The sequence below is a fragment of the Leopardus geoffroyi genome, chromosome A1 (genome assembly GCF_018350155.1).
Source record: "Leopardus geoffroyi isolate Oge1 chromosome A1, O.geoffroyi_Oge1_pat1.0, whole genome shotgun sequence".
Classification (NCBI taxonomy): domain Eukaryota; kingdom Metazoa; phylum Chordata; class Mammalia; order Carnivora; family Felidae; genus Leopardus; species Leopardus geoffroyi.
In genome coordinates this window covers 97,045,012-97,067,784 of record NC_059326.1, presented here as the reverse complement: position 1 = coordinate 97,067,784, position 22,773 = coordinate 97,045,012, and the positions used below count along the sequence as shown (strand labels likewise).

The 22,773-nt window shown below is 39.8% G+C and overlaps 1 protein-coding gene across 1 annotated transcript in view; it reads left to right on the top strand.

The window, feature by feature from the left end:
* DTWD2 (DTW domain containing 2) overlaps positions 1–12,835 on the top strand; it is a 230,792-nt gene extending 217,957 nt beyond the window's left edge. The window contains exon 10 of the transcript XR_006714412.1: positions 12,563–12,835. The gene's annotated coding sequence lies outside the window, so the exon portion shown is untranslated. The remainder of the gene's footprint in view (positions 1–12,562) is intronic.
* Positions 12,836–22,773: the final 9,938 nt, after the last annotated feature.

The following is a 22,773-nucleotide window of genomic DNA, read 5'->3' as shown; positions in this document are numbered from 1 at the left end:
ATCATCTCCTTGGCAATACATATTGATATCTGGTGGGGCATCCCTTTACATTATTCTTCTTCTGGAATATCTTGGCTACTTTTGATCTTTGTTTTTTAGGGTCAATTTTAGATCCAGCTCATAGGGTTTGGAAAAAGCCTGGATTTTTATTGGAATTATGTATTCTCAGATCATTTTAAGAGTTTACTTCTTTATAATTGCAAGTTTTTCTAACTTTGAAATATTATATTTGTTGACTTAGATCTTTTTTTTATTTAAAAATTTTTTTTTAAAGAGCTCACCAAACTCCACACCCGAAAAACAAATAATCCAGTGAAGAAATGGGCAGAAAACATGAATAGACACTTCTCTAAAGAAGACATCCGGATGGCCAACAGGCACATGAAAAGATGCTCAATGTTGCTCCTTATCAGGGAAATACAAATCAAAACCACACTCAGATATCACCTCACGCCAGTCAGAGTGGTCAAAATGAACAAATCAGGAGACTATAGATGCTGGAGAGGATGTGGAGAAACGGGAACCCTCTTGCACTGTTGGTGGGAATGCAAATTGGTGCAGCCGCTCTGGAAAGCAGTGTGGAGGTTCCTCAGAAAATTAAAAATAGACCTACCCTATGACCCAGCAATAGCACTGCTAGGAATTTACCCAAGGGATACAGGAGTACTGATGCATAGGGGCACTTGTACCCCAATGTTTATAGCAGCACTCTCAACAATAGCCAAATAATGGAAAGAGCCTAAATGTCCATCAACTGATGAATGGATAAAGAAATTGTGGTTTATATACACAATGGAATACTACATGGCAATGAGAAAAAATAAAATATGGCCTTTTGTAGCAACGTGGATGGAAGTGGAGAGTGTGATGCTAAGTGAAATAAGCCATACAGAGAAAGACAGATACCATATGGTTTCACTCTTATGTGGATCCTGAGAAACTTAACAGAAACCCATGGGGGAGGGGAAGAAAAAAAAAAAAAAAAGAGGTTAGAGTGGGAGACAGCCAAAGCATAAGAGACTCTTAAAAACTGAGAACAAACTGAGGGTTGATGGGGGGTGGGAGGGAGGGGAGGGTGGGTGATGGGTATTGAGGAGGGCACCTTTTGGGATGAGCACTGGGTGTTGTATGGAAACCAATTTGACAATAAATTTCATATATTAAAAAAATTTTTATATGTTTATTTATTTTTGAGACAGAGAGAGACAGAGCATGAACAGGGGAGGGGCAGAGCGAGAGGGAGACACAGTATCCAAAATAGCTCCAGGCTCTGAGCTGTCAGCGTAGAACCTGATGTGGAGCTCAAACTCACAGACAATGAGATCATGACCTGAGCCCAAGTCACACTCAACCGACTGAACCACCCAGGCACCCCTATTGATTTAGATCTTTAATTTCACTTAATAAAGTTTGACTTATTTTACATATAAGGTCTCACATATCTTTTATTACATTTATTTCTAGGAACCTTATATTTTTGTTGCTATCGTAAATGGTGTCTTTAAAAAACACATAGTAGTTAAATGGTTTTGTGTGTGTGTGTGTGTGTGTGTATAAAGGAAAATGGTAGAATTATATATATTGATTTCCATTTAGCTACTTTGCTAAACTAATGATTCATCTGATTCTCTTGGGTTTTGTACATGGAAAATGAAATTATCTTTAAATTTTTTTTTTTCAACGTTTATTTATTTTTGGGACAGAGAGAGACAGAGCATGAACGGGGGAGGGGCAGAGAGAGAGGGAGACGCAGAATCGGAAACAGGCTCCAGGCTCTGAGCCATCAGCCCAGAGCCTGACGCGGGGCTCGAATTCACGGACCGCGAGATCGTGACCTGGCTGAAGTCGGACGCTTAACCGACTGCGCCACCCAGGCGCCCCTGAAATTATCTTTAAATAAAAACAGATTATTTCTTCTTTTCCAGTCCTTATCTATTTATTTTCCATACCATAATGTGTGACCTCCAGCACATCAAGGCAAAGGAAATAATAATGGTGATAATGGGCATTCTTGTGTTAGTTATTCTTGATTTTAATGGAATTGTTTTCAGTTTTGTCGTTATGTATGATTTTTTTCCTCTGGGCCTTTTGTAGATTCTTTTCATCATGTTAAGGAAGTTGTCTTCAACTTGCTTGGATTAAATTTTCTTGATATCAAAGAGATTGTTGAAGTATATGGAAGGTCTTTTTCTTCATCTACTGAGGTGTGCATTAGGCATGAAAAGTGCAGCCAGAGCCATCTTCACAGAAGGACTTGCTCCCTAGCTAAAGTGCAGGGACGCTGACGACCTATGTCAGTCAGATTTTATACAGCCTCCTGGCCCAGGGTCATCTCCTTTACAGAGCGGCCTGTGTCCCGTGGCTGAGCGACATGAGGGAAGAAGGTCCAGTTCCCTCCAATGTGCGATAACTCTGCTGGTTGGTCAACATTTTATGGGGTGTATGCTGCAGTGTGAATTGTCTCTATGCCCGCTCCTGCTTTTCCTCCTCCCCTTCCTTCCTTCCTTCCTTCCTTCCTTCCTTCCTTCCTTCCTTCCTATTTATTTATTAATTTATTTAGAGAGTGTGCAAGTAAGCAGAGAGGGCAGAGAGAGAGGGAGAGAGAACAACAGAGAGAGGGAGAGAGAAAATCTTGAGCAGGTTGGGTGCAGAGCCTGACACGGGGCTCTCTATCCCATGAACTGTGAGATCATGACCTGAGCCCATATCAACAATTGGACTCTCAACCCACTGAGCCAGCCAGGCTCCCCTTTCCCCTTTCCTTTCACAGGTGTGTCATTCTAATTAAAATTTAGGACCCCAAATTCAGCTGCAGTGTTTGCTTTTGGGGAATTCACCTTGTAACAACAGGATTTTTTTTTCCTTTCACTCTGCTCATGTAATGAATTTTAGTTTTTTTTTTTTTTTTTTGTTATGAAACCAACCTTGCATTTCTGTGATAAACTCTAATTTGTCATTATCATATCATTATACATTGATGGATTTTGTTTGTTAATTATTTTTCTTATTTTAGATTTTTATCATCTGCAGTTATGAGTGAGATTGGCCTAGCATTTCCTAGGTGTCCTGTCCTTTTCTGCTTTTGTCATTGAGGTTTTTTCTAGACTCATTAAATGAATTGGGAATTTTTCCCTTTTTCTTTATCTGGCAGAGTTAATATCAGAATGTAATTTTTAAAATAGCTTAGCTGTAAATTTATCTATCTGGTGTTTTCTTAGAAGATTTTTTTTTTCATAGTTAGATTATTTAGTGTCCTTTATGAAACCTCCCTAAAAGTAATAGGTCCCTGGGGCTCCTGGGTGACTCAGTCGGTTGTGTGTCCGACTTTGGCTCAGGTCATGATATCGTGGTTCATGGGTTCGATCCCCGCCTCTGGCTCTGTGCTGAAAGCTCAGAGCCTGGAGCTGCCTCAGATTCTGTGTCTCCTCTCTCTGCCCCTCCCCTCCTCTTGCACTGTCTCTCTCTCTGTCTCTCAAGAATAAATAAACATTAAAAAAAATTTTTTTTAAGTAATAGGTCCCAACAGAGAAAGATTTTCCCTAGTGATTCTCCTTAAATGGAACACAATTAGAAAAAAATATTTGAGAAAAATTTCTCAAGTTGATCAACTAAAGCAAGGTTAATGAGCCACTCTTCGGGGCGCCTGGGTGGCGCAGTCGGTTAAGCATCCGACTTCAGCCAGGTCACGATCTCGCGGTCCGTGAGTTCGAGCCCCGCGTCGGGCTCTGGGCTGATGGCTCAGAGCCTGGAGCCTGTTTCTGATTCTGTGTCTCCCTCTCTCTCTACCCCTCCCCCGTTCATGCTCTGTCTCTCTCTGTCCCAAAAAAATAAATAAAAAAACGTTGAAAAAAAAATAAAAAAAAAAATGAGCCACTCTTCTGTGTTGTCCACCATAGATAATTGTCTGGGGATTACAGGTGGGCACTCTTGTTCTTTTCCCATACCTGTAGGGATATACTGATGTTACGGTTCAGAAAATCTTCCCCATGAACATTGTTGAAGGCAGAAATATCTTCCAGGTTAGACTCATGAAACATATGCAGTGCACTAACCCAACACTCATTGTAGGCATCTGTATATCTGGAGTCTAGTTTTGGAGCTACTATAACTGTTAACCTCAGGCAAGTGATGAAGCCATTATGTGGGATTCTTTGTTCGTGACATGAGATGTTATATGCAATGCTCTTGGGATATTTTAACCTACTCATTTGACTTATTTAATGCTTATGGGAAATCAGATTTTCCACATATTTTTGAGTCAGTTTTGTGTGCTACATGTTTTTCTAGGAATTGAAGTTTTACCTATGGCTGCACATTTGTGGGCACAAACTTTTTTATAGTATTGTTTTATAATTTTTCCAGGGGTTATATTTCCCTTTTCATCTGGGTTACTATTATTTATACTTTCTCTCTCTTTTTTATGATGACCGTGTCAGATATTTATCCATTATGTCTTTTATTTATTTATTTTTTTAAATTTTATTTTTTAAAATTTACATCCAAGTTAGTTAGCATATAGTGCAACAATGATTTCAGGAGTAGATTCCTTAGTGCCCCTTACCCTTTTAGCCCATCCCCCCATCCCATTATGTCTTTTCTAAAAAACCAAATTTGACTATGTGGATTTTATGTTTTTTATTGTGTCGATTTCTGATCTGATATACTTTTTCTTCTATCTGTTTTTTGGAGTGTGGTTGGAATTCTTTTTTACCAAATTCTTTAATTGGATGCTAATTAATTCATTAATTTTCAGCTTTTCTTCTTTTCTTATATAAAGTCTTGAAGCTATACAGTCCCTTGTAAGTGCCAAGCTTCATCATACATATTTTGATACAAAATATTTTGATATGTAGTAATTTTAACATTTTATGGTTTATTTTTAACTTACATGTTATGTAAAAGTATGTTTTGGGGGCACCTGGCTCAGTCGGTTAAGTCCGACTTCAGCTTAGGTCATGATCTCGCGGTTCATGAGTTTTAGTCCTGCATCCGGCTCTGTGCTGACAGCTCAGAGTCTGAAGCCTGCTTTGGATTCTGTGTCTTCCTCTCTGCCCCTCACCTGCTTGCCTGCTCGCTCTTTCTTTCTCTCTCTCTCTCTCTCAAAAATAAATAATCATTAAAAAATTTTTTTTTAAAAATGTGTTTTTAAATTTTCACACCTGTGAAATTTTCCTTTTAGTGCTCTGTTGTTGATATTTAGCACAATGACATCATGGTAAGAGAATATGTTCTGAGTAAAGGCTTTGTGTTCATAGAGGCTCTGTTTTTATTTCTACCAACTTGCTTTGTGCTTTCTGTTTGCCTTGGCTTTTTTGTATTTCTTTTTTTTTCTTTTTTCTTCCTTTCTTGTCTTCTTTGGATTCACCCTCTTTCCTTCTTTCACTTTTCCCCTTCATATTCTAGGTCACAAATTATACAGTCTATTTGTTTAGTAGGTAGATGGAATATGTATGCTTATTGTTGCCTAAAATGAATATCTTTACTCTCCTCCAGAACAATACATGAACCTGAGGATACTTAAGTTTTGGTTATCTCCCATCTGACTTATACTCCATTGTTGGACTATATTCAGTTTTTTATTTTCATTTTAGATAATATTGTTATTTTATATTACAATAAAATATAAAAATTGTTATTTTATGTTAGTTTTTGATATTTGTCCACATATGTGCCCTGTTCTTTCTGTACTGTTTCATTTTAAATTTCTGATCTTCCTACCTTTTTTTTTTTTTCTGCCTGGAGTACATCCTTTAGAATTTCCTTTTAGAGAGAGTCTGTATTGCCAAACTCAGTTTTTGTTTGTCTGAAAATATCTGTATTTTATCATCGATTTCTTTAAAGGAGATTTACTATACAATCTTAGTTTGGAGTTCTATTCTTTTTTTTTTTTTTTAAGTGTATTTATTTATTTTGGGAGAAAGAGAGAGCATATGAGCAGGGGAAGGGCAGGAAGAGATGAAGAGGGAGAGAATCTCAAGCAGGTTCCATAGTCAGTGTGGAGCCTGTCATGGGGCTTGAACCCATGAACTGTTAGATCATGACCTGAGCTAAAACCAAGATTTGGATGCTTAACTAACTGAGCCACCAGGCACCTCTGAAGTTCTCTTCATTTAAAAAAAAAATGTTTTTAAGTTTATTTTTGAAGGAGAGAGAGAGCACAAGTGAGGGAGGGATGGAGAGGGAGGAGACACAGAATATGAAGAGCTGTTAGCATAGAGCCTGATGCTGGGCTCAAACCCACAAATTATGAGATCATGACCTGAGCTGAAGTTGGATGCTTCACCGACTGAGCCACCCAGGCACCCCCTAAAGTTCTATTCTTTTAAAATTTTAAAGATATTGTTCTACTTTCTTCCGGCTTCCAATGTTAGTATTAAGGGATTTGCCGTCAATTTGATGCTAGGTTCTTTGTAGATAATCTGTATTTTATTTTTGACTTGTTTCAATATATTATTTCTCTTTAATATCTTCAGATTTCCCTATGGTATGTCTAAATGTGGATTTTAAAAACTTATCCTTCTGGGCATTCACTGCACTACCTTAGCCTCATTTATTATCTTACTTCTACTTTGGGAGCCTCTAAGGCAATCTCTCTTTTTATGTATTTTGTCTCCTTCATTCATTCTTTCCTGCTGGAAATCTTATTAGAATATGGTAGACTTTTTCATTGTATCTTCCATGCTTTTTAACGTCTAATTTACTTTTTGGGATTATTCTGTTTGTGCTGCAGTTTTAGTGTCTTCAAATTTGTCTTCTAGTTTGCAAATTCTCTCTTCATTTGTGTCTAATTTGTCATTGTTTTCATGCATGGATTTTAAAATTTCAAGAATTAAATTTTCATTCTCAAAGTTTTATTTTTTCAAATTTGTTTCACTTATTTTATATGTGCTTTCTTCTCATTATTTTAGGTATTCTATTTTATAGCTTTAAATTTATTAAACATGTTTTATTTGCTTTTTTAAATATTTATTTTGAGAGGGAGAGAGAGAGAGAGAGAGAGAGAGACTGTGCATGAGCAAGGAAGGGGAAGAGAGAGAGGGAGAGAGAGAATCCCAAGCAGAGCCTGACACAGGGCTTGATCCTGTAAATGTGTGAGATCATGACTTGAGCCAAAATCAAGAGTTGGACACTTAAGCAACTGAGCCACCTAGATGGGCCTGTCTTTAAATTTATTAAATATCCTTATTTTATAATCCAAACTTGATAATTTTAGTTTAATTTAGTTTGAATAAATTTAGTTTAATTCAGGTATTTATAGCTTTGATTTCTTGTAGTTCTTGTTTTTTCATGTGTTTTGTTATATTATTAGATGGATTGTGAGCTTATATCCCTCAGAAAGTTGCTTGATGGGAGTTATTTATTTTTGTAGTCTGAGAAAAATACACATCCCTTCAAAAAGGATTTTTGTTTGTTTTTGGTGGATGTTTGATGACACTACTTAGGTAGGAAATTAAGTAATTAGGTTGATGGTTTTTTGATTCCAAAAGTAGTGTTAGAACTCAGGCTAGAAGCCTATGCAGGTGGTGGGTAGTTACGAAATAACAGAGGAGACCACTGTCCAGGTAGAGAATGGTAAGTTTCTTTTCTATCCCATTCTGAAAGGAGTGTTTATTTCTGTTTTACTCTTAAATAGGTCTATGGAGTCCGACTACTTACCTCCCATTAAACAGCTCTAGGTAGCTCTAGAACTGTTTCTTTTCTTCTTTCAAAACTCAGGCTTATGGTCATGGGGTAATTTGATGACCTCAGGATGAAAAATTTTCTCAGAGATCTGCTCACCATTCTGGGTTCCAACTTTCACTTCTTTTTTCCTGCTTTTCAGAGTCCTTATTTGCTTTCTGGGTCATTGATCAATTTTGAAAGATTTTTTTTTTTTTATTATATATTGTTCAGTATTTTTTTGTTATTATCACTAGGAAGGCTGTTCACGGTATGTGTTCCACCATACAATTGGAAATTAAATCCAGTTATTCCCATGTTTAAAGATGAGGAAATTCAAGTTTAGAGAGGCCAAATGTTTGCCACAGGTCATGGGACTTGAAGGAGTCAAGGTGGAGGATTGTTGACCCCATGCTAATTGTTCCTGCCATTTCCTGGGTCTGAGAACTGCAACCATCAGTTTGAAAGACTACACGTAATAAACATACAATTACAGACATCATTTTTATGAGATTTTAAAACATTTTTTTTTATATTTGAAAAGATGCTCAAAATTTGATTCTTTTTTAAAGCTTTTATTTAAATTCCAGTTAGTTAACATATAGTGTAATATTTCTTTCAGGAGAAGTGTTGTATCCATACAACACCCAGTGCTCATCACAAGTACACTCCTTTATCCCCATCACCTGTTGAACCCACCCCCCCCATATGCACAATTTGATTCTTAATGTTTATTTTAGTTTTGAGAGAGAGAGAGAGAGACAGCACAGGCAGGGGAGGGACAGAGAGAGAAGGGTACAGAGGATCTGTGCTGACAGCAGTGAGCCCGATGCAGGGCTTGAACCCGCCAACCGCAAGATCATGACCTGAGATGAAGTTGGGTGCTTAACCAACGAAGCCACCCAGGTGCCTTATTTTTTCCCCCCCACAATTTGATTCTTAAACAGCCTTTTATGAAGGAAACAAAGTAGGTGTTAATATTTGTTCGTTTGGAGACAGACACAGCGTCCACAACCACCTTAGGATAATGCATGAGGTTTATTTTTCCATGTCAATTTTGGGAAGTTTGGAAGTAGCTTTTGATTTTCACATAATTTAGGCAGAAATATTCAAAATAATGCATGATGATCATTATATAATTTTGGTATTTCCCCTTGGAAAGCAAGGAGCAAATTATGCAGGTATATTTTCTAGACAACCAACAACTTGGCAGTTTTTAAAAGGAAAGCTTTGTGACTTTGAGGAGCACTTCATTCTGAAGAACGTGCTAGATGATGCCTTTGATACATTTCGAGATTTAAGGCAAACTTGTCTTTCCTTAGATGATCCTGTGAACAATGATCAGAGCATATGAGGTGAGGAAAAAGTAACAGCCAGTTCTGTGTCCCTGATGTCTGGGTGCCAGTTGGTACAGTTGCTACTTTTGGTACAAACCCTATAATATGAAAGGCAATTATAGGATAATTTGAGATGGGAACAGGTGAAGCTCAAATAATTTCAGGCTGAGGAGAGATGAGCAAATGGCAGCTATTCCAAGCGGCCCTGGCGCAGTTACTGTAGTGTTTGGACAGGCATGTCTCCTAACGTGATTTCATTATGCTCAGGTTAAAGACTTGGGTTTTAGATCAACAATGTGCAAATTTGGTTTATCACCTGTGTTCAAAAAAGGGATGACAGAATTCCAGCAGGAGAGCTTCAGTGTTTGCCAAGAGCACCAGCAGAAACGTTGTTTGGTTTATGTCTCTCATAGAACAAAAGGTCTCACTAGAAACGTGAAATTATTTGTATTAGAGAGTAAGGAATGGCTAACATTTCAAGAATACTCTTGAAACAGTACTCTTCATGTGCATGCATTTTCTGCATGCTTACTTATTTAAAAGTAAGCTTTGGACTCCATTTGGTGATTTTAGCCTATCCAGGACTTTGTGATTTTTGTAGTACTTGTACTCAAAGTGAATGAATCACAGAGCAGTATTCAGTGGTGATCCCACCCAGCTGGTCCTATAATCACCAGCCCAGCAAAGGATAGGGAACAGATCCTGCAGCCTGATTTGTCCTTGTCAGAAGAGCAGCAATGCTCAGGAATAAAATTCAAAGTTATACATGAGTCTAAAAAGAGCAATTTGTCAAGCGTTTCATTGGCACAAATTGAAATGAAATGAGGTCTCGGGCTCTTGAGGTCACTTTGCAACAGGAAGAATTCATTATCTAACTATACACAGAGGAAAATGCTTCACAATTGTATTTGCTTTTAAAGGATGAGTGCCCACATATAAAGCCAAAGCAGCAGAGGTCACTTACAAGGAATACACTACATGAAAGCAGAGATTCAAGGGTCCCCTGGCTCTAAGCTTCTTCCTTCTCCTTCCAGGTCAGGGTTGCTTTGGGGCATATTGCTCAATGGACTGAGGGAAATACTTGGGAAGCTCTTTGTTGTTAATACAAAATCATTTGTGCAGGTCCTGCTAAGTTGTCTACTAGAAGCACAATGCAGTCTTATATGTCTTTTTCCCTTGGGGTAAGAAGAGTTTGTTCCCCATTGTTCTCCATATTTTATATCATTCTGAAGTGTACATTTTCTCTTAAGGCATTTTATGGCATTCTCCCCATTATGTGGAACAGGTGCGGCCTGGAATGTTTAACAGCTCATTGGGTGGTTAGTGATGGGACATTGGTTTCAGTTTAAAAAATAGGGAGAAAGGAAGTGCATGTTGAACATGTCAATTCTGAGCATTGCATTTTTCAATACATTTATAAATAACTAGGAACAGAGAATTGATTATTACATTTTTGTTGAAGAGACTTGGTGATAACTCAGAAGATAACAAAAACCAAAGTCATTTGAAATGAAAACGAAAAATAGCATGGCTAAAGACAGTGGATTTAAATAAGGGTGGGGCAAGGAAGTAGATGTGGAGATCTACTCCCTTAATCTCTTTCCATACCTGAACCCTCCCCAAACTCAGACATCAGAAGAGAAGGGCTAGAGAAGCTCACATGTCAAGATCAGCAGCCATTTTTCACTCCTGCTCATTTTCTGTCATCCAATCAAATCTCCTAGCCTTTTTTTTTTTTTTTAGATCTTTTCTGATAATGTGGCCTCTAATTTATTCTCTTTCCAAACTTTTTATGACTGCCTGTTGATAGGGATTACATTGAATCTGTAGATCACTTCGGGTAGTACAGACATCTTAACAATATTAGGTCTTCCGATCCATGAATATAGGGTGTCTTTCCATTTGTTTTTGTCTTTTACAATTTCTTTCAGCATTGTCTTTTTTATGGGTGTCAAGTGTTGTTAAAAGTGACTGCATGTTTGTGTTATAGTTTTTCTTGAGTGGTTGGTGACTTGGGACATGATGGTTGTGCCCTTCGTTGAGATACAGGATACATGAAAAGAAGCAGTCTTCAGGGCATGGGGGAGACCATGAGACCACTACTGGCCCTGCTGAGTTCTAAATAGTCGTGTGGCATCTACAAAATGCACTTGGATGCAGATATTTGGAGCTAGACATTGGTGATGGATAAAACCATCAGAATGGGTAAAGGTGTTTAGCAAATGTATTTACAGAGAAAGAGAGAAAAATCAGTTCTCCTTTCCTTTGTATTGTCCCAATAATAAGTCATCCAAGTGATATAATATTCCAAACTGCCTACCCTACTTCTACTTTGATTACAAGCCACAGCAGACAACAGGAGAGGGGGAGACATTAAAAGGAAATTTAAGACAAATAGCACTAAATATCAAGGTAGCAAAATCACAGATATCTGCTTACTGCATCCTTCTAGCTGCCTGAAAACCATATGTAACAATGATGTTTTATCCTATAAGATCTCCCTTGTGGGGCTTGTGAGTCACGTGATTCTTTTCTGATTCCCCCTGAAAGAAATAACTTGGCCTAGAAGCCTTGGTAAGGAAGAGACTTAACTCAATTTCTCCTTGTCTGATCATTTTTATTACCTCTCTCTGGTCCTCTGTTCAGTTGACATGCCCAAATGATTTCATTAAGCCATCTTTTCTTTCCCAATAAAACTCAGTCTCCTTAAAATGCTCCATAAGACCTTTAAACGTGATTCTCTCCAGTGATCATGACAATGGTGATCATTTTCCCCATAACACTTATGATAATAGAGTATTATATTTTATATCTAAGTGTTACTAGAATGTAACTGCCATGAAGGCAGGACCCTGCCTGTTTTGTTCACAACTTCATCTGTGGTGCTGAGAACAGTGCCTAGCACATAGTAGTCACTCAGTAGAGAATTATTGAAGTAATTTTTGTGTTGATCATGTGTTGGGTATATGTTCATTTTTATTTAGAAAATATGATAACTGTGGCCATGTGACTTTGCATTAAACATAATTATTGACATATTTTATTTTGTAGTTGCTTTGATGACATTTTTTAATATCTTAGTTCACCATTGGATCTTGGGTCTGCAATTGGATAGTGCTGTCAGATGTGAAAGGATAGTGTTTTTTTGGGGGGACAAGTTTGATTTAGACCTTGCATGTATTGTTACTTGTCTGGTCTACAAAGAGACCTTGATAATTGACAGTTGTATTCAAGTCCTAAAAGAACTCAGAGAGCTGGTGATTAGGGGTGCCTTCTAGCTGTCACTTTGATTTCAGTGGGATTGTACTTCAATGCTTTGCTTTGCCTAGAAACACTAGGAGAAAAACAGTTTTTCTTTACAGGCTCCCTGTAGAAAAACTTCACCAGTGTGGGGGAAAAAAAAAATGACACTGGCTGACTTACTTTTCATCTGGAATTAACACAATCAGAAAAGTCTAAAGAAGGTAGATAAGGCATGTTTTCATTTCAATGAAATCTAGATTTTCAAAGCTTTTGAGCTACTAATCCTGGTCCCTCCTTTCTGCTACTTTTCCTCTTTTCTCCAGTGCAATGTCTGCATCAAAGCTACATTTCTGACATGAGCAGAACAATCAGAGGCGAGGTGAAAATGCAAGGCATGATGATCGAACACTGTTACTTCACAGAGAGCACAGATCTGAGATGGGTTTCCAGTAACGTCCTATCTTGACTACCAACATACCAAAAGTGGAATGAAAAATTCCAGGCTAGATTATTCTGGGGCTCCTTGGTAGCCCTGGAACTTGGTATACTCTTTAATGACAGGTGAACCCCTTAAAAAAGTCAGATGCCAGAAAATGGAGGGGATACGAGTTTTTTTTGTTTTTTGTTTTTTTCCCTCTGTGGTCAAGACCAGTTTCCATTTATCCCTTCGTGGTTTTTGGAAATGACATGGGCAATTGAGAGTAAAGGGGTTGGGGATGGGGCAGGTGGGGAAATGCTCTGAGGATCAGGTGCTCTGGCTTCCTAAGTAGGTTAGAGTCAGGTAGTGTGACAGGTTTGTAAAGGAAATACTGTTACAGTAGAAGAGGTGGCTGTGAATCCCACAGCAGAAGCAGAAAGAAAACAAAGTCAAAACAAGTTATTATATTTAGGAACGCACAGTTGTTTAAATCAGCACTGGACAATTTTGGCTTTCTATATTGTGGAAATTAGTCTCACTATTCAAAGAGTAGAAGAAAATCCTAACTTGAAAACTTTGTTGGCCTGTGTGTTATATAGAAATTGATCTCTTAAACATTAGTTTCTTAAATTGGGCAAACAGTCTTTGACCAGATTTAAAAATAGCCCCACTTTTCAGCTGGGAGAGCCAAAGAGGGGGTTTGCTCTGTGGATCTCAGTTTCTTTCTCTCTGATCTTCATCTGGGGAGCTCAGGATGTCTTAACTGCTTGCTGCATGTCTGACTTGGCATGCCACTGAAAATACTTTGCAAAAGGGGAGGTAGATGGAGTTGGCAGGGATTCTATTAATATGAGATCTACTCCCCAAAGACAAAGGGCTGTATACCTCTCCCTTGTTTCATCAAAATTGTTGATGGAAGTTCAGAGGCAAAATCTGTACCCAAACCATCTACCTACTGAAAAGGCCTAGAGAAGAGGAGGTGTGTAGACTGTGCTAGAAGTCTCAGGGAATGGCTAAGGCTGGAAGATAGTGGAGTGCAGCACTCAGAAGCTCAGACACTGGTGCCTTTCTGCTTGGGTTTGTATCCCTAGCATGGGTCCTTGGGCGCTTGGACAAGTTACATAGTGTCCCAGGCTGGATTTTCCAAGAAGCAGACTCTGAGATGAGTTTAGCATGCAGGTTGTTTATTCTGGACTGTTGTTGATCCACACCTGAGGGACAAAGGGGACAGAAGCAGCGTTGGGCAGAGGGATAAGTCAGGCAGCCATTCAGCAGGGCTCTGGAGCTGGAATGGCCCTATAGAATTATCCTGAGCTGGGCAGAGATCCCCTCACACTGATCCCATTGGAGGTGGGCCACTGGGGGAAGGGGTGTGACTACAGGCAAGCTCTGCCAGTGAGGTATCTTTGAGGGGCTAGGAGTGGAAGGGTAATAGGTCCTTCTATGAAGTGAGATTTGGGTGGCATCAGTGTCCATGATGCTTAGTTTCCTTGGGCCCTCTGTTTCTTCAGTATAGTTTTTGTAGAATCAAATGAGATGGTACATGTAAAGTGCTTAGAACTCTGTTTGTCATGGAGTAAATAATTATTTTCATGTACCTGGCAGAGGTTAAATAATTTTCCCAGGGTCTCCCAGGTGGTCTGTGATGTGGATGGCCTTGGGACTGAAGTCTGACTCCTTCCAGCTTGTTTTTAGCTTTGATATCAAATATCTATAACATGGTAGAATCCGTATTGGTTTGAATAGGTTTACTTTCTTCCCTTGCCCCCATCTCTGACTTCCCACCTGTTTCTGGGGATGAGCCAGGGCATGATTTGGGGCAGGAGAGTTGGCCTAAGTTGCAAGGGTGGAAGGAAGGAGGAGAAAGGAAAAATTGTGGACTGTTCTCCCCATCTCCAGACCCATGGCACCCTGCCTTTCTCTCCCACTTTCCAGTCTCCTTTTCCCTCCCCATCCAGGCTCTATTCCTTATATTTCATGCCCATCCTTGGTCCAGAAATGAAGTGTTAGAGTACTCTTTGTGAGGTGGGATGCTAGAGTTTCCCTCTGAAGCTCTGATGAATCTTAACTCTAGTTATTGTTGTATCCAAAGATGTATGCTGTGGGTCTTCTGTGGGGGGAATCTTTCCCTAGCACCCTAAACTGATGTGGGAATGGGTGTTTGGAACACACCCTATTTGTAAGTTTAGCCGCCTCTATTTTCTCCCTCCCTGAGTTACAAGTTGGATAGCCAATGAGTTCTATTTTTGTTTCTGTTTTTATTTTTTGCTCACTAGTTCTTCCTCCATGTATGCACTGTGGGAAAACATTTATAAATAAATTACCATTTGCAGAGTATTCTAGGGAATACCACAAAGTAAAAAGCATGTATTTTTGAAGAGCTTACAGCCTTCTTTAGGGTTGTAGTACACAGTTAGAAGCGGGGCTGATTTTTCAGAGGACTCTGTTGATGTGCTACTTAGTTCTGGGTTTGCAGCACAAACTGAAAACTGAAAAGTTTTAATTGTTGATGTTAAGGAAACATCAAGATAAGAGAACAATAGGAATGTAAATATTTTTTTAATGTTTATTTTTGAGAGAGAGATAGAAAGTGAGCGGTGGGGGGAGGGCAGAGAGAGAGAGAGAGAGAGAGAGAGAGAGAGAGAGGGAAACAGAATCTGAAGCAAGTTCCACCCCATCCTTCAGAGCCCAAAGTGGGGTTCAATCTCACGAACCATGAGATCATGACCTGAGCCAAAACCAAGAATTGGATGCTAAACCAACTGAGCCATCCAGATGCCCCAAGAATGTAAATAATTTGTAATAATTGAGTGCTCAACCCAATGCTGAAATCTCTCAGCTGTCCTCAGTCATACCAGAGCTTTCTCTCAGGACTTTCCAGGTCTCATTCACCTAAGAGTCTTAGCAGGTAGAGGGCCAGGATTCTGTGGTCTTTTGCCACCCTCACTTTCTCCTCCCCAGGGAGCAAGAATGACTTAATTTTATTGGTGACTAAAGAGCAGGGGCAGAGACATTCCATTCTTTCTTTTATCTTTAGGGCAAGACATGCTCATAAAGTGCCTGAGTTCTTCTACCACAGGGAATCCTGTCTTGGTGCAGCACTTCCTAGATCTGCTTGTTTAAGTTTAATTGTGGAACTTGGGGTCGTGAAGCCCGTTGACCCACATATAGAAATCACATTTCTCCAATGTCAGCTTAATAATGATAATAATTTATCATCGGTAAAATGTTGACGCTGTATTTGGAGGCTATCTGTCTTATTCCTATCTTATTCCCAATTTGAATCTCATTGGTTCAAATCCTAGGTGGGGTTGAGGGATGTCATTTATCAGTCTCCACTCAATTCTAAAGGTCAGGTATTAGGGTTTCCTAATGCATTAACTCCAGACTCAGATCACTGCATACTAGATGGATCAGCATTTATCCAACAGCATTGTGTGTGTGTGTGTGTGTGTGTGTGTGTGTGTGTGTGTGTGTATCTGTCTGTCTGTCTTCCAAAGAGAAACACTTGGAAGGCAAGAATTAGGTAAAAACTGCTAATTTGAGTAGATCCTCTTTAATTCAGCTGAACAAATCCTTATTAAGGTCCTGAGATGGGGTAGTTGGTACCCCAGGCCCAGAGAATGCAGATTAATGGGACGTGCCCAAGGAGCTTTCGATCCTACAAAAGATAGTGGCATAGGGAAGTGGAGGGAGGGTCAGGGTGGAGTAGTGGTTACTCTTTTTCTCTATAACACTTCCTGAATGAGCAGCACTTGGGTTCGGGTGCAGGGTCTAGTGTCACCCTGGTGATAAGAATAATGGAAAGTAGTCTGATGTACTCCTTCCCATGCCAAGTTTTGGATAGCGTAATCCTAGAATTCTATAGAGATGAGAGATAGAGTATGTGCTTCGGAGTTTGACTAGGGTAAGTGACTTAACTCCTCTTTGTTTCTGATTTCTCACATGAGGAAACAGGGATGATAGTATTACCTGCATCCTAGCATTGTGGTGAGGAATAAGGGAGCTAATCCAAGCAGAGGCTGAGCCAGTGCCTGGCACAGAGGGGTTCTCAACAGAGGGAAGCTCCTGTTGTCATGACCTGTTGTCAGGAATGTGCATGTGTGTTGAGAATTTAGCTAAACCACTCCACTGACATTGCCACCTTGGCATCTATTTCATGTGGCCAGGCAGCCTGCAAGGACCTTGAACTGTCACTACTCCATCCTGCGATTGCACAGCATCACAGGCAAGTATCAGCCCATCGTACAACTTCCCAGCAGTTGTGAATAACAGTCTCCTGGGGCTTTCCTCTTTTGTGCCCCTTAGATAAGACCCCCTTGGAGCATACCAAATCTCTGCTCTTTTTGAATTCACCAATCTGAGCTTTGTATGGGAATCCCAGACACTCTAACCCTGGCCCTTAATAAAGACATGTGCCCCAGGTCCCATCACTTTCTCTGCCTGCACCTTGCCTTGACCCACCCATGTGGCACCTCTAGGCATGCTCTGTGCACTTCCTCCAGGACCTGTGAGTAATAATCTTCTCTATTTCTTTTTTTTTTTTTAGTGTTTGTTTTGAGAGAGAGAGAGAGAGAGAGAGACAGTGTGAGGGAGGGAGGGGTAGAGAGAGGGAGAGAGAATCCCGAGCAGCCTCCGTCTAATGCGGGGCTCAATCTCATGAACCTTGAGATCATGACCTGAACTGAAATCGAGAGTCAGACTCTTAATTGACTGAGCCACCCAGGTGCCCCAATAATCTTCTCTATTTCACTTTTGCTGTGGTCTTTCATTGGACCTAGGCTCACCATCCAACACCCTGGGTCTCTACTTAACAAATGTTAACAAAGTCACGACAGTGTGACATGGGGCTGGGGAGAAGATAAACCAAGAAGACAAGAGAAGTGGTTCTTTTTAGCTCACTGGAAGGCTCTGGCTCTAAGACTTTCTTTACAGTTATGGTGGGTACACTTAATAAGCAAGAGAGCTTCCATACCCAGAGAGGAAAATGAACTACCATTCAGCCTCTTCATTTTATCCTAAGTATTTGTTTGTCATTTACCTGGAATAGCAGGAAAGTTTGGTGCTTGTCTGTCACCAACAGTAATAATAAGGTCAGCATGTAGCAGCAAGAGGCAGAATGGTTTCTGGTTTCACCAAATCCTGCTTGTTTTAGATGAGTGGTAAAAACCATAGCCAAACCTTTGTGTTCTTTGTTCACTTAGAGGCTACAGATATTTATCTCAGATGCCCATTCTGATGGTGTGAAAGCTGGACAAACTGCTTATCATTTAATTGAGATAGGCATTTATTGAACGCCTACTAGGTATTTAGGTCCGTCCTGGGAACTTAGTTAATATATGGTTTAACTTCATAAAAATCATTTGAGGTAGATGTTTTCTTGGTTTTATAGATGAGGAACTTAGAGTTCAGAATTTTTGCAAAGACAATTAAGATAGAAGTTGCTGGAATTTGAACTCAGGTCTTAAATAAGATTGAAAAAGAATTTTTAAGTGTTAATTTTTGAGAGGGAGGGAGGGAGTGAGAGAGAGAGAGAGAGAGAGAGAGAGAGAGAGAGAGAGAACAAGCCGGGGAGAGGCAGAGAGAGCGGGACACACAGAATCTGAAGCAGGCTCCAGGTTCTAAGCTGTCAGCACAGAGCCCAGTGCAGGGCTCAAACTCATAAACTGTGAGATCGTGACCTGAGCCGAAGTTGGATGCTTAACTGACTGAGCCACCCAGGGGCCCCTGCAATAAGATTTTTTTAAAGTTACATAGATTTAATGAAGTTCTGTCGTGTATTATTGGCATATTGCCTACTACTTTTATGAATTTTAGGGAATTTTAAAAATACAGAAAATCATCATGAAGAAAATAAAAATAATCCATAATATCACAACTCAGAAAAAGCCACTATTTAAATTTTGAAGTATTTTCATCCAATTTTAATGCATATATATATATGTGTGTGTATATATATATATATATATATATATATATATATATATATATATAGTTGTTGTTTTATTTTGTTTTTGTTTTCCCACAAAAGTAAACTTCTTTCTGTATTGTTTTAAAAGTCTCCCTTAAAAATATGTTAGGAAGGGATTTTCATGTTATTAAATAGTTTTCCAAAACCTGATTTTAAATTGCCACATTTGATTATGTGGATGAAGAAAGCCCTTATTGTTCAAATGTATGTTTCTATTTCCCCCTATTTTAAACATCTTTGTATATAATTTTTATGTATATTTCTGATTATCCCCTTAGAACAGATTTCAGAAGAATAATTACAAGGTTAGAGGTTTTTCCAGTTATCTGATGCTGTGGAACAAACCAACCCCAAACTTAGCTGCATTAAACAACCACCATTTTACTGTGCTCATGGATGCTGTAGGTTAGGAATTCGGTAAGGGCATGGCAGGGATGGTTGTTGTTTGCTCTACGATGTCTGGGATCTCAGCAGACACACTCCAAGGCTGATCATAGCTGGGACTGTTGACTGCTGTTCCTACATGTGGCTTCTCCAGCCTGGTGATCTCATTGTAAGGGTACATTTTTGTGACTTGGCTTAGAGCTCCAAGAGTATTTCAGTAGCACAAGGTAGATGTTTATGGGCGTTATGAAGTAGCCATGGTGTCACTTTTCCTGCACTCTGTTGGTTGAAGCAGTCATAATCCTGTCCCAGTTCCAAGGTAGAGAATATGGACCCTTACCTGTCAATGGAAGGGGTGTCAAAGAATTTATAGCCAGGTTTTAATACTGCCAGAGATGTTATAAACCACTCTCAAGACTTCCACATATATTATCAGGTTGCCCCCAGAAACGTTATATAAATCAACTTTTTCTAGTCATACCTGATAGGTACACTCTTAACCCACCCTGAACATTTCAATTTTAACAGGTATTTGTCAATTTGAGAGACAAGAGATAGTATATCATGTCATTGTAAATTTCAAGTATCTGAAAACTAGTGAATTTCTATATGTGTGTGTGTGTTTTTTTTTCAGATGCTTGTCAAAATTTAATGTGAATTTTCTAGTTTTTGCTCCTTTTCATGTTGGAGTAGTCATCTTTTTCCTCATTAATTGGTAGGTGTTGTATACATATTAAGACTAAAGCAAGGTGATCTGAAACTAAATTGAATTTTTCTACTACTCTACCTCTTAACAACTCTAATAAATAAATATTTTTAGTGCTATGTGTAAGGCACTGTTTGTTTGTAATCCTTACTCTGCCTCTTCCAAGTTGTGTGGCTTTCACAGTTTATTTAAGCCTCTTGGACTTGGTATCCTCTTCAGTAATATTGGGATGATAACATTTCTATCTCACTAGTCATTGTGAGGATTCAGTAATGCCCATGTGAATGCTTAGCAGAAGACTTATTGCATATTAAGTGTCCAGTAAAGATAAGTCGTTATTCTTGATATGATTACTGTCCCCATAGTGGTTGACAGTGACACCCAGACGCCGTGAGTAGTTTAGTGATTATCTCATCCTGTCTCTTGGCCAGTTGGTAATTGTATAACTGCTAGTCATGTCAGAGCCATTTGGTTTCTAAATTCAGAAGAGTCATGGTTGCTCTGGGAAAGGTCCCATCTTTTAGTTGTTATTTAAACTTGGTTTGCAAGTTTTCCAGAGGAGGCAAGTCACTAACAAGGCAGGATGGGCTTTGGAGCAGGGGAGGGGAGGCCATCTTAATTAATTGTTGAGACACCTGGAAATAATCACTGTCCGTGATTGCCATGCCAGTACAATGGGAAGGACATGGGGCAAGGACTCATTTCTTGGGGAAACTCTTGAGACAAGAACTAAATTTGATTGCGTTTCCTCTTCCTTTTTTATTCATCTTCCCATCCATCAGACTGAATGCAGAATCAAGCACTGTGGAGCCGCACTGATGAAAGAAAAGTAAAACTCTCACCTGAGTTGTTCATTTTAGCCTCATTGTGGTTTTGACTTGTATTTCTCTGATGATGTGTGATACTGGGTGAGAATGCAAGTTTGTGGAGCCACTCTGGAAAACAGGATGGAGAATCCTTAAAAGATTCAAAATAAAACTACCCTACAACCCAGCAGTTGCACTGCTAGGTACTTATCCAAAGGATACAGGAGTGCTCATTTGAAGGGGCACGTGTTTATAGCAGCACTATCAACAATAGTCAAATTATAGAAAGAACCCAAGTGTCTATCGACTGATGAATCGATAAAGAAGATGTGGTATATATATATATATATAGATATAGATATATATATATATATATATACATACACATACATACAATGGAGTATTACTCGGCAATCAAAAAGAAGGAAATCTAGCCACTTGCAACAACGTGGATGGAGCTAGTGTGTATTATGCTAAGCAAAATAAGCCAGTCAGAGAAAGACAAATAGCATATGATTTCACTCATATGTGGAATTTAAGAAACACAACAGATGAACATAGGGGAAGGGAAGGAAAAATAAAATATGATAAAAACAGGCAGGGAGGCAAACCATAAGAGACTCTTAAATACGGAGAGCAAACTGAGGATTGATGGAGGGAGGTGGGTGGGGATGGGCTAGTTGGGTGATGGGCATTAAGGACGGCACTTGTTGGGATGAGAACTGGGTGTTGTATGGAAGTGATGAATCTCTGGGTTCTACTCCTGAAACCAATACTATGCTGTTTGTTAACTAACCTGAATTTACATAAAAAAACACAAACAACAAATTAAAAACAAAAAGGAAAGTGAAACCCTTTTCTTTAGAAGAAGTCCCAAAGGGCTCTCATTGCATCGACTGGGGATAGGCCGTGGAAGCAAAAGGCCAGGGCCTGGGTCTCCGGTGACCAGAGGCAGGGCTGTGCCCCAGCTCTCATTCCCTCTGAGCATGTGCTTTCCTCTTAGTCTGGCATAGCCTCTTCTTGCTCTTTCCTTTCAGAGCCTCACGGGGGTGTAGGAGTACTGTGCTTGGATGTGTGGGGGATGGGGGTTAGGTGTGTGTGTGTGTGTGTGTGTGTGTGTGTGTGTGTGTGTGGAGTGAGGCCTGGTGGCCTGTCTCCACCACCCCTGGGGGCAGTGAACATTTGTTGTCTCCAAAGAGGGCTTCTCTGGCTTCAGCCCAGCTGTCCCTATGTGATAACCACCATGGCTAATACTGTACTGATGAGCCACTTCGGGTCTCCGCCTCACCGCCTCTGATCACTATGAAATATGAGTTGGGGGAACTTTCTGTAACAAATGCCCACTTGACTGAGCCCCTATTCAGGCATCCGGTGTCAGCACTTGACGCAGACAGCCGCTCTGGCCAGACAGTGACAGATTCAGCCTCCTGTTCAGACTGTCAGGGGAGTCTCCCCGTCAAGCTTGGGCTTGTCACAGGATTGCCTGGCTGAATCCTGCCAGGGCTGTGGGCCGCACCTGTGTTTCCAAATGTCAGTGGGCTTGAGAGCCAGCCGCTTGCCACCACCCTTTCTGTCAAGGTCAGCTGGCAGATGGGGGAGGGGTGCTCCTGAAGGGAGACAGACCTGCCTCTTTTGTCCTTTACCGACTTTTCAATACCAGGAGGTCCAGGACTTGTGAAAGAAAGCATTTGAGGCAATCTTGGATAAAATTAAAAAACAAAACAAAAAAAACAAAACCCCCCCCCCCCAAACTACCATAAACAAACTTGCCTGGAGATTGGCCCAGGCAAGTTTATTTCTTTGAAACATCATTTCCAAACTTCCTTTAACATTATCTTGCTAGTCTTGTTTGAATATGAAGTGAAGAAGAACAAAGCTAGTTATGGATGGTAAGAAAGAAAGAGTTCACATTAGTGGCTACTTTTGGGATTCTGCCAGGGGTGGCCATATGGTAATCATAATGATGATTTATAAATCAGAAGTTGTAACCTGATGGACTGAATTTGGCACAGAGGATTTTTATTTGGCCTAGAGTGTTTATCTGTTTCTAGTAGAACTTCATGCTAGTATTTAGAATTCAGAATATTTCACACACAAACATGATTTCTGGCCTTTCTTGAAATGCTAAGTTCTGGCAACATTGGGTTTGCGTTCTCGAATAGGGATGATTTGGGTAAACCACACTATTGCCATTGCTTACTTTAGGAAGGGCAGATACTTTTTAATTTGCCACAGTCCTCACCTCTCCT